Source organism: Diadema antillarum, unplaced genomic scaffold (assembly GCF_040938485.1).
Source record: "Diadema antillarum isolate AM-2024a unplaced genomic scaffold, OU_Dant_1.0 seq00001860_RagTag, whole genome shotgun sequence".
Lineage (NCBI taxonomy): Eukaryota > Metazoa > Echinodermata > Echinoidea > Diadematoida > Diadematidae > Diadema > Diadema antillarum.
The window spans coordinates 101,107-114,609 of NW_027272531.1; positions in this window are offsets into that span (position 1 = coordinate 101,107).

Consider the following 13,503-nt stretch of genomic DNA (forward strand, 5'->3'; position numbering starts at 1 on the left):
CCAGCAAGACGTCACCTGGGTGTACATTACTGTGATTTATTATGGCCTCACATTTGAGTACGTCCTAGGTATAACAGTTAAGCATACTATTCCTTCCTTTAGATTTTGCAAGTGTCATTCATGAGTTCAATTATCACAATGTTTCTCTGTAAAATGTACCTCATAACAATAGTAAATTTCAGTTGTAAAATGCATTAAAATGAGTTTTTTCATACCTTGAATTTCAAAAAGTCCTCACCGTGGGAGCCCCCCTCCCACACCCTCCCCCCGCTCGGTCGCTACGCTCCCTCGCAAACTCTCCCCTCTTTTTTCAACTTTTCTCTGTCTCATGCCTGAGTATTGTATGGTGCAGGTTTCGTGTGCAGTGAGTGCTAAATAGCAAATGTCACAGGTTTTTTTTAGTATTTTGCCAACCTGATGGCAGTTGTGTTACAGAAGTGAAGACTTTTTTATGCCTTCGCCACGAAGTGGTGCCGGAGGCATTATGTTTTCGGGTTGTCCATCCGTCCGTACGGACGTACGGACGTACGTACGTCCGCTTTCGTTTACGTGATAACTTGAGTAATTTTTACTGGAATTTTACCAAACTTGGTCCAAGTATGAAGTATGATGGGGCAATTATTTGAATAGATTTTGGGTGAAATCGGCTAAAGGTCAAAGGTCAAGGTCAAATCATGAAATTGTATCCGTTTACGCGATAACTCAAGACTGGATAGAGCAAATTTCACCAAACTTTGTTGGAGGATGATGTGTTATGGGACAATTACTTGATTCATTTTTCAGTAAAATCGGACAGAGGTCAAAGGTCAAAGATCAAGGTCAAATCCTAAAATTTATCTGTTTATGTGATAACTCAAAACTGGATGAAGCAGCTTTCACCAAACTTGGTCCAAGGATGATGTATGATGGGACAATTAGTTGGGTAGATTTTAGTGATATTGGCAGGAGGTCAAGGTCAAAAGGTCAAGGTCAAATGCTACAAATGTTGCAATTTCCCCCATATCTATGCAATGCCCAAAGGTATTTTCTTGAAACTTTGTGTGGACATGTACTATTGCGTAAAGATTCTCCAGAGAGAGTTTCATGTCATAAGGTCAAAGGTTAGGTGAAAATGTTGCAATATCACTTTTCTCGCAAATGGTTTGATGTATCTTCATGAAACTTGGTACATATGCATGTACTGACTGGCAGGGATTATCTAGGGTATTTGGGGGTCATGGGTCGATAGTCAGGGGTCAAAGGTCAAGGTCAACTCCTCAAAATTGTACTATTTTCCTCATATACTAGTATATGCAATGCTTGCATTATTAGTTTCAAAACTTAATACATGCATTACCTAATGGAGATTCTCCGGGAAATTTCCAGCCAGAAGGTCAAAGGTCAAAGGTTAAGGGTCAAAGGCCAGATTTCAATGCCCCCCCCCCCCCCAAAAAAAAAAAAAAAAAAAAAAAAAATCTGTTTGGTACCGTCATTACACTCTTTCTTCATACCTTGGAAATTACTCAATGCATAAACTTATAAAAAGGTCCGTCAGAATTCAAGTAAAAGCTCTCAATTCCCCAAATATGTGTACCTGCACTCTTAGAAAATTGTAGCAAACCCAGTTCAAGACATTTCTGACAAACCTATCATTTCAACATTTTGCCAATTATGTGAAACTCATGGATCACACATTGTGAAGACATTGTACTATACGCCTATTGGGAGAATCATGCATTATGGCGGAGGCATCAGTCGCCATAGCGACATTTCTAGTTGTGAAACTACAATGATGATTAAATGCTCTCTGTTCTAAGTTGTAGCACTGTACATTAGTTGTTCAGTTTAGCCCCTTTGTTTATACATTTGTGGGCATGCAAACAGTACATTAGATATCATAGCAACTTTTAATGCAAACATACCACGTACACATTATTTTGAATACGTATGGGAAGAGCTGTTGTTTTGTATTCAGTTGGGGCGCAGTACAGTTAAAAGAGAAAGAAAGAAGGTTTGTTGGTTAATGTATACTTTTATTGTGGTGATGAATTCTAAACCTTTCATTTCTATTTCATCAGTCATTTTTTGTTTGTTTGTTTGTTTCTTTTTTTAATAGTAAAAGTAGCAGTAGCAAGAAGCTACAATTCATTCTCGTTACTAACCACCAGAAAGGAAACACGGGCGCACCGTGATACTGATCGGAAATGGATCAATGAGGAAGTGAGCTGCAACGAGCACGGACTACTTGTAATGAAGCCTCCCCACTTTGCCTCTTTCCACCAAATCAAAGTGCCCTCGGTATGGTTCACCCGGAGAGAGTTACCCTGCTGAAAAACAAAATAACAAAATAAGTGAATAAAGCAAAAATGTGGAACAAAATAAAAACAAAAAACAAACCCATTTGAACAAAGTATAAAGAAATGAAACAAGGTTTCTATGACAACTCACAACTGACTCCTGATATTGGTCCCATTGTAAAGGAGAATTCAGTGCTTTTTGTGGGATTTTTTAAACAGACAAATGAATGGATGCGAGTGTGGAAATCTGGTATTTTCAGCCCAGTGTGGAGCACACAACTCCAGTGAATATCTTGTGAAGCGGAATCTTTGTATGATAGGTGTGCTTCAACCCACACCAATAACAGATTTATTTTTATTTGCATGTGAAGGAAAAATTATGTTTTTTTATGGAAACAATGAAAGGGGAATCTTAATGCTTTGAGAAGTGTCTGTCCATTTGTGAAATATTCCCCTGAACTGTGACCAGAGGATGACTTTATTGTGATTGAATTACTTTATTACCAGTGACCTCAAATCACTTGGCATTTTGAGTCACAAATATCCTTTTGATTCATTCAGTGTGCTGGTCGTTAACCTCTTCCAGGAACATCCAGTAAAACATTTTGGTTATAGACAACGCCTACGGGGAACCCATTAGAACCATTGCCTATAATCGTACATTTTAGGTTATAAGCTTCTGGTAAACTATAATGCCCTCCTGCAGATTCTACCTCCCACGCAAACAGTCACTAATTCTCTTCTGCCCCAGCAGTATCATTCAGTTGATCATTTATTCATGTATTATTCCATTTCATTACTTTTCATTTTATGCATCAATGGGTATAAAAGTATTCATGCATACATTTATGTGCATTTACTCAATCCCGTATCACCTCATCAAGTTCTGTAGGGTCGGATAATTATTCATTCACCATTTCTCTCTTTAATTCTTTTTTAAAACAGCAGTTTCTGTGTATGAATTCACTAGTCCATGAATCTGGATACATGAATATGTTCAATTTCATTCTGTATGTTCTGTTATGTAGCTTGGTCTCAACCACTTTCCAACTGTTAGCAGTAGAAGGCTTTATGGTGCACCAAATATTCTTGCTTGGGGGGTTCTTTCTCCTGTACTGCATTTAGGCTCTGGAATAGGTTCCCTCCTCTTCTGAAATCATCACAAACTCTGGATCACAAAATTTGAAGACATACTTATTTTGAAATCCCATGTATGCACTGGACTAATTGTACTGTCACTTCCTGGTAATTTTTATGGATTTTATCTCCTATGGCAACGAGGGATGATATCTCATAGCACTTTTTAGCAGCTTAACCCGTTAAGGACGGACTGAATTTGCTACAACACGCATTTCCCATAGACACTTGCCCGAGTATACTCGGGACTCGTCCTCAACGGGTTAAGTTAAGTAGAAGTAAACATATCAACTATTATTGTTATATTATTGTTGTTGTTGTTGTGGTTGTTGTTGTTGTTATAGGGTATGTATGTGGTCCTGAAAAGGGCCTACCAGCTCTCATTTTCTTGAAAATGATAAGAATATGCCTGTCTAAACATCAAGACTGGGTAGGCCCTTTTCAGAGGGACACAAATATACCCAAGAAAGAATACATGGTGTGCCATGAAGCCTTCTACGACTAAATGTTCTACTGCCACAGAAACCGTCAAAGATTGTACTGTATCCCTTTCCAACTCTTGTGACAATATCAGTCGTTGTGCCTTGCAGAAGGAAAAGGAAGGAAGAAAGAAAGAGAGGAAAGATACACATTTCAATAAGGCTTTTAATTCTGTCAAACCATCAACTAGTGTAGTTTGTTGTGATTTTCTTGTTAGCAGAACTTCATGTAAAGAACACAAAGACACAAACAACCCCCAAACCAAGTCATGTTGTTTGTTTGTTTTTCTTTTTACCTTTAAAATAATCTATTGGTCAGGAACAATTTGTACAATATGATACTGGATAGTTAGCACAGATCAGAACATGTATACCAGGGTCACGTTGTATTTCCTATTTATGATTCTTTTTCAGGAATGCTGGGAAATAATTCCTTCTGGAAAATGTGATATCAATACACACCAGTTGTGTTGATAATGATGGTTGTGTTTGAACAAAGTTAGAAGTTTTACAGCTGCCAATTATTCTTACCAAATGGAACATATGGTCTTCATGATTTTCAAGAAACATGAACTTCCACAAAATAGACATTAAAGGCATAATTTACCATATGCAGATGGACCAAAATCTAGTATTAGTGCTTTAAAATAGTTCCAAAATGTGAGTTGGGGATAGAAACAACCACTGTAAAAATATGAATCTGATAATTAATTTTTAAGTATTGTTAAATACACGAATTGTGACCAATAGTTATGATAAAAATATTGCCAGACTAAACCGTACAATCTTTGACAGTTATGGTTTAATGAGAAAAATACTGATATCTCCTTATATTTTAGGCTTTATTGCAAAAAAAAAAAATTATATGGTATGATGTTTTGTGATACAACAGACCTACACACGTGCATCAAATGTGATATCTTGAACGTTTTTAAATCACTGTTCCAAAGGTTAAAAAACAGCACCAAAACTGAGTAACTGTAAAAATAGATGAGTAGATTTTCACTCTCTACCAAGTAAGATGAATTTTGCGTGTCTTTAATTCTGCAGAATCAAGACATAACATAGCTTGGTGCATGTAACAAGCAAAAATATCTGCGTTCTTTTATTTTTGCACCAGTTTCTTGTCCCACGAAATGTGTGAAAATTTCCACACATTAAAAATGTCCACTGTTACATTAAAGGGATGGTACAGTATTGGTGGAGACGAGAATTGGGCTTTTAACTTTTTGCAATGTACAATGTACCAAGAAAACACTTATGACATAGTACAGAGCATACCATTGCAAGAGGAATTCAAAGTTTATTTGATGAAAATCGGGTTTAGAATAACTGAAACATCCAAAAACAAAGTAAAACAAAGTGATCGTAAAAAAGTGTGGGTCACACACTTTATTAAAATCGCTCTGTTTGGGATATCTCAGCCATTTCAAAACCAATTTTCATCAAATAAATGCTTAATTCCTCATGGAATTACATGCTCTTTCATATTTCATAAGAGGTTTCTCATTATCTCACCAAAAAATGTTAAAAACCGGAAATTAGGTCTCAACCAAAACTATACAATCCCTTTAAGATGATTAAAAACTGTTGACATTGATAATGGCTCTACCATGCAAGGATATAGGAGCAGTATTTTATGTGTATTTTATGTTAGTCTGTCCAATTCTATCTTCACTCTAATGAAATCTGACTCCATAAGCCTTATTAAAGAGAAGATTTTCCCTGACCAGGCTGTGATGATAGAATTTGTGGGTTTGGCCAAGGTTGTCAACTTCCCTTCAGACATAATGTCCTTTCATCCATGTGATAGCACCTATCAAGTATAGGTCCAGTTTAAAGAAGCACATTGCCAATTGGCAGATCAGGAGCAGATTCATAATTTGGAAAAATTAAATCAATAAACAACAACTCCATGGCATCAATGTACATGACATTGTATGACTGTTTTCTATGGGTGTAATTCATCTCATTTTATTATGCCTCCACCCAAAGGGTGTCGGAGGCATTTTTTTTCTTTTATCTTACAGTTGATATTTCTAGGCCAGTGACTATGATTATTGTGTTTCTGAGAAATCAATATCCTCCTCATAGTTAATATCTGGAGATTGATGGCTGAAGTTCATGTGGACAGGTGAAGGTGTGGTGGATATGAAACAGGGTCAGCTGGGAAGTTCATGGAGTGGTTGAGTGAACATACACAAGCTCATTACCAGCTTTAGCCAGCGGCTGTAGGCATAGCCGGAAACTCCTTAATTGGAGTTTTATGAGATGCAATCCACTTTACGCCATGCTCCGTAGTAGCTGAGACAGGCAGAGCAGACCCTGGGAGACATTTGGTACAGTACAGAGGCCACATGATACTGCCAGGAAGTTATCAGTAAACTTGGCTCCTTGTTCCCTTAGACCATGAACTATGGCTTGTTTCTCACAGTGAAAGAATACACAACAGCATGTACACTTTCCTGGATATGAAGCGTGGAAGACAAACCTCAATTTGAAATAATTTTACTCCAAATTGTGATTCTCTGCACTTTCAGCATACTCTGTGCCAGAGAACATGTTATAATGTAAACATCATTATTTTTGCTTGATTAAATTTTTGTGCTGAGTGGCTCAAAAATGTATTTGCAGGTTCTTAAAATCGTGCTGTGCAATGGTTTTCATGTATGTATGTTTTCTACCAATTTACAGAAAGACAGAGCTCGATTTTGTCATACCATGCGTGAAAATCGATGTTAAAATGTATGTACAACTTTACCATATAAAATGCCTCCCAATGTGTGCTCATCAAGCCTCACTGTAGACAATTACACATGACTCAAGTACACACATTTGATTACAGTATACACACAAATAATCCGTTTGGATGTGCAGCCTGCACAGAAAGCTAGTAACATACACACACATGCTTAAATAAACACAAGGATGCATTTGCAGGCATACATGTATATCACCTGAATGCACATACAACTACTATTGTGTAGTACATTATTTATTATCAGCTGGTGAAGTGCACAATTCAACCTGTTCAAAATGTGCATAGAAAACATGAAAATATTTCATTATCATTATGATTCTTGCTGGCCAAAAGTAGTGTGAAATCTGCAAAAATGGATGTATTGGAAATGTTTAAATGCATTCAAAGTATCATCAAAGGCAGGGGAATGCCCATGCTCATGTTTTGCATACTTAGAATTGCCTAAGTGTCCTACTCTAGACTTGAAATCCAGTTTAGAGTAGGACACAAGTTGAATATTTGACCAGAAGAACAAAAAAAAAAAAAAAAGGGGGAACTTCATGAGACCACCCAAGCTTTTAGACGTACCTAGAGTGCTTATAAATTACAAACACAATTGCAATTATGATTCTAATCATTGCTCATTTACACGACGAAGGAAGGCTTCATGGATTCTGTGGTTTTGAATTTCAGAGTGAGGAGGGAAGGTTCGCATTTTTTTCCAAGTTCCCATCGATCGCTTTTGAGCTGTCTTTCTGCAGGAGTGATTGCCTTAAGGTCACCGTAATCTCCGCCCCCGAAAACACAATTGGAGTTCAGTTATATGTATATGGTCATTTCGTTGTTTAATTCTTTCAAAATGTGATTGGAAAACACCTTTGGCCCGTCATATGAAAACACAATCGGAAACACAATTGAAATTACATTTCAAATCACCCTCTGCTATTCCAGTTTGCATTCACACATGGCAAGATTGCTTAATTTGAAACATGATTTTAGTGATGTTTCATTACAATCATGTTTCAAATTAAGCAATCTTGGTAGGTGTGAAAACTAGGTATCTTGTTTTCGGACTAGTCAGTCAAATCAAGTGTTTACAGGATGTATTTCATGAAATTCCACATGACATATCTGAGATTACATAGGTTAGGAAATCAGATTTGGGAAGAAAAAAAAATGCATTCAAGGAAATTGTGTTTACTTCCTGTTGCTTCAACACAATCGTGGAAAAGGCATAAGAATTGCAAGAAGGAAAATACAGTTGGTATCATTGAGCAATTCCAAGCAAGAGTATGTGTATATCTGTATGCAAATTTATAGGAATTTGGCCACCTGTTTCAATCTGTTACAGTGTACCGCCGGTACCGTTAGTTAATAGGTCAACTGGGAAATTATTTGAAGAGAGAAGCAGAATATGTGCATATTCTACTGTCAGTATTCATCATGTATGAATCTTCATCAACTGAAGATTGGATAGTTTGAAATTCGTGCACTGTTCAACCAGAAGTCAGTCTGTGTACATGTGCGTGTGTATGGAAAGGGCTTTTTACACTTGTAAATTTTTGCTTAGTTCCGTACCAACGGTGGGGCTAAGGGGGAGCCTTAGCCCCACCGTTGGTACGGGACTATCCTTAGCCCACTTTCTGTTTACACTCGTTTTTGCCAAAGTGGGCTAGCCCCACCGATAGTCCGGTACTATCTGGCCCTGCAAAATTGCAGGGTTAGCACCGCAATTGCGGTGCTAACCCCGCAATTGCTGTGCCAAGCAAGCGAGTGTAAACAGAACGAAAAAATAATCCTGGGCTTAGCGAAGGAGACGAAGTCTGACACCCACTGACCAATCAGAAACGAGGTAATCAAGTGCTGCCGGTGTGTGCGTGTACGTGTATAGTGCACAGCGTAATCATGAATATTCATGTGTTTGGAAAGTACCGAACTAAGAAATACGAGTGTAAAAAGGTCAGTTTTCTCCTTAGCCCCGGACAAGAGCTTAGTACGGGACTAATTGGCGAGTGTAAAAAGCTGAAAAAATTGGTACGGGACTAACGATAGTCCTGGGTCAGAGAAAGTCTGGGGTTAAGAAACACAAGTGTAAAAAGGGCTTAAGAGTGTGTGCGTGCCACAAAGACTCTTGCCATAACACTTCATTGCACTTAGGAAGGTATCAATTCCTACCCATAAAAACCAATCCACCATCTGCCTACCTCAAGTGTTTGCTCAACGCCAAGCAGTCATCCAGTTTTCAGATTGCTGCTGGTCGCAATATTTTCAAGTATTTTCGAGACAGCTGAAAAGTCATTGGTAGTCAGTAGTGCCCCTTTTGCTCTTTATAATCTGTGGAGAAGAGTGCACCTGGTAATGGATAACTGGCATGGAAGTGGCCTTTATTAGCAGAAGTGCAAGTTACCAATGGGAATAGATTGCTGCATTTCATTCTGTCGGTCTCAGTCTCACCAGAATCAGAATAAGTCCATATAAACATTGAAGCAAAAATGGAGTGTTTTAGGAGTAATGAATTCAGATGCATTTTTTTCTCTGCTGCATGAGAAAGCTACAAGGGCATTCATTATATCAGTCCCTTGATTGAAAAAAGAAATAGAATAAATAATGTAGAAGGCAAAATACTGACTGAAAGAAACAAGACGGCTTCTTTCACACATAAAGCTAGTACTCTATCCATCAACAAAGGCGTAGTGGTAAACATTGTTTTAAAAAATGTGCAATGTTACACAAATAAAGAGGAATATTGAAGATGGATGTATAAGGAGGAGCATGTTGTTGACAGATACTTGTATGTTCAGATGCAGTAATAAAGAGGCGAGATATTTGCTCTATCATGAATATCTACGTCTACATCTATATCAATATCTGCATCTGAATAAGTATTGTGCGTGTTTGTGAGTGTTTGTGTGTGTGTGTGTATGTGTGTGTGTGTGTGTGTATGTGTGTGTGTGTGTGTGTGTGTGTGTGTGTATGTGTGTGTCTGTGTCTGTCTGTCTGTTATAAATATGCTAGGATGTTTTCCAGCTGTTGAAAGATTAAGGTAAAATCTCCAGTTTATCATGTCATTAATACAGTATGTCTGAATGCTAGTAGTACATGGTGTTTCATCAGCCACACAAGATGTTATTTTGATATTACAGAGAACCCTCTCCAGTTTGTCTTTGAAGTGCCCGCAGGGGTTTTTCAAAATGGAGGTCAATACCAGAAATTTGTCCATGGCAATGCCCTTCATCTTCATCTTGGCACCATTTGTTTTGCATCATCATCTCTTAGCGTTCCAATACCAGACATATAATACTCTTCACCTGATGAGGCATTTACCAATCTCCGCTCATCCCATGACCCAGACTGCTCTCTAAGCCCCATGATGTTGAGTTCAAGCTGACTCCCACATCTTTCAGCAAGTGATGTCCTGCGTCACGCTGCAGCCCAGTTTGTTGGTCTTGAATCACCAAAGTATGCAACAATGGGGCAGGGATGGATGAGAGTGAAGTTCATTGGCCTTTTGGGATATTCCGCACCTCCTGGGTGTTCTTTTTCTTCAGACCAATTGATTATACTGTCTGGCAGAAAATGAAAGATCTTGACAGCTGCAGAGTCAATATTGCTCTTTGAGCAAAGACATTTTCCCAACAAAAATGCTTAACAAATAAGTGAGAAATAAAAAACAACATAAAAATTTAAAGATTGACAGTACTTTCACCTCCTTCCTGGATTTGTAGTCAAAATGATGTATTTATAAATTGTAGAGTAGAACACACATACACACAAAAACACACACACATTTTCCTGTGTGAGAATGTATCTATCTTTCTTTAGATATCTATACGAACATACTTTGAGATATTGGTAAAATATTGTTTATCTTTTTATATATAACATAGGCACATTAAAGGACAAGTTCACCTTCATAAACATAAGGATTGAGAGAATGCAACAATATTAGTAGAACACATCAGTGAAAGTTTGAGGAAAATTGGACAATCGATGCAAGAGTTATGAATTTTTAAAATTTTTGTGTTGGAACCGCTGGATGAGGAGACTGCTACAGCTTGTGAGTCATATGCGTACAACAGTATAAAGAAAATGTAAAGAAAATTCAACATATTTTCACTTTTTTTCGCATAATAAAAGAGCACTTGACTTGCCTCTTTCTAAAGGCAGGGGGAATAATATTACCCATAACATTTGTCGATAACGAGTCGGGGGAATGTGTACTTTTTTCAAAAGATGAAATTTTGTGAAATTCTCTTTATATTTTCCTTAAATTGTTGTACGCATGTGACATCTAAGTTATTCACACATTGCAGTAGTCTTCTCATCCAGCGGTTACTGCACAAAAACTTCAAAAATGCATAACTTTTGAACGGATTGTCCGATTTTCCTCAAACTTTCAATGATGTGTTCTACTAATATTGCTACATTCTCTCAATCCTTATGTTTATGAAGGTGAACTTGTCCTTTAAGGATGTACTTACTACTCATGCAATTATGGTATGACACCTCAACTTGTACTTGTAGCAAGCTAAGACTATGTATGTACCTGTTATCATTCATTTTGGATTTTAGATATATCAGTTTTAGAGAAAACATATTTACATGCAAAATTGATACGCAAAATGGCATATTTTGTCAACTTTTCAGGGAAAGTGACCATTTTCAGACATAATGTTTGTTTCCTGTTGTCAGTTGCTTGCGTCAATGTGTATAACACATTAAAATGTAAATGCATCGTCATCCCATTATCAGTTGTTTCATTAGATAACCACTGTCCATATAGGCCTAAACTTACTTTAGAGTACAGGCTATCGCCTTGAAGGCAGACTAAGTGGACCATGTGATATGCTGTTCAGCAATACATCCTAACCTACTCTTGAATATATTCCTTTGCCCAAAATTATCATAACTGTGGCCTATTTTTTTTTCTTTTCATACCCATTGTAAAACTATGATCTACATTTATTGAATTCCCATTGTAAAACTACGTTCTATATTCATTGAGTCCCCTTCTTATTGTTTGATTAATTTCATGCAGAGTTTCTATTTTGCGCGAACATGTGGTGAAATATCTGTTAAGAGTGTTAAGTTAGAACAATGTCTTATTGTTAGTGGTAATAATATGCATATGCCCTGGAAATACTGAGTGACATCGTTCCATTAAAACAGTACTCACATTCATTCATGTCCAGATAAGATAATGACGACTGTACCTATATGTGTGTATTTATGTGTGTGTGTGTGCTCGCGCGCGCGTGCATTCAGTTATACCGTATATTACATTAAAAAACAGTAAAAAATATTGCAGTTTTTCACAGAAAAACCAATTCTTACCAATCACTAAACTCCTTGATGCCTGTGTGTTGTCTGTCTTTAATTTTCAGTGTACAAATGATGCACAGGTCTGAGTGCGTCAGTTGGAATTGTGTGCATAAGGTAACTATGGAATGCTTGAAGCCGAGTGGGTTTAGGCTAAATTCCATAATTACGGCATGCACACTATATTCTGACTGACGCACGAAAAGACATGTGTGTCATCTGTGTTATAGAATAAGGAATTTTCTTGCCAAAAATCTTTTTTTTCTATCATGTTACCTGATGACAAATTTACTGGATGCATTTCCTTTTGGCTTGCCATAGACAAGAGCCCAAAAATCATGCATTTTAAACTGGATGCATGATTTCTAGCCAATAGGCGTCTCGTACTGAGTGCGTAAACGCTTGCTTAGTGCGTGAACCTTTGTTACAAGTGCACATACTCTTGCTACAAGTGCGCGATAACATGTTTACCACTGTGACTCAGCGTGCGGCCAGTACAAAATCAACACATAGCTCTCGACCAATGAGATCATGGGATTCTCGCTACTCATTCTATAACGGCCTCTAAACCTTGCAGCAATAAAACTTAATAGAGTTTAGTGATTTTCAACATTCATGGAAGATTATACAAGAGGCATTGAGGCAGTGATGCACTATTGATCTCATATTCCAAGGACAATTGACATTGTTTGTACTGGCATTTCATTTCCAGTCAATACTTCTTGTGGCAGGAAGTATAAGTGAAAAGAGTCCTTTCTTGGAAGTGAATATTACATTGAAAATGTGAATGAAAACAATATTAGTTGGAGAATTGTAGCAAACATGCATAATACAGGATATTTATTCCAAGAAAAGATCAAAAGGAGCTCTATATTCAAGTGTTTATATATGAAGGAGGTATCAAAATGAAAATACCTCCAGAAGGAAATTTACACACAGCTTTGCAATTTTATATGATGCCACCAAATCATCACTAGTCACTTTTAGTGACTATAGTGCCTGGCATAAATTTCAGAGGAAAGCAAGTCAACCTGAAATTTCTCTTTCAAAAGTCATATTCTGAATGTCAAAAATTGATTTACTTATGCGTCTTCTTATGATTATTAACTACTCATCTTTGAATAAATCAAATGTTTCATGCATACAGTGACAATTCTCTGCATTCTATCCCATTGGTATTTATTTTGCAACCGGTGGATTAAAGTTTGATATTCTGGTACCACTCTTTCTATCATTTAAGGTCTTGCTGATTTTATCTAATGTACTTAGTGGTCATACCTTTAGTTATATTATAAAACAATTTCTACTCAGAGTTTGCAAACACAAACATAACTTGTTCAGTTCTGAAGATACACATACTCTCCCATTACAAATCCTTAAACGTAAAACAAAAATAACATTTAACCCGTTGAGGACGGACTGATTTTGCTACAACACGCATTTCCCGTAGACACTTGTCCGAGTATACTCGGGACTTGCCCTCAATGGGTTAAGAGACTGAACAGTTGCTTGTTCAGCCCCCAAACTGTCAAATAACTTGCCATTAAAAATC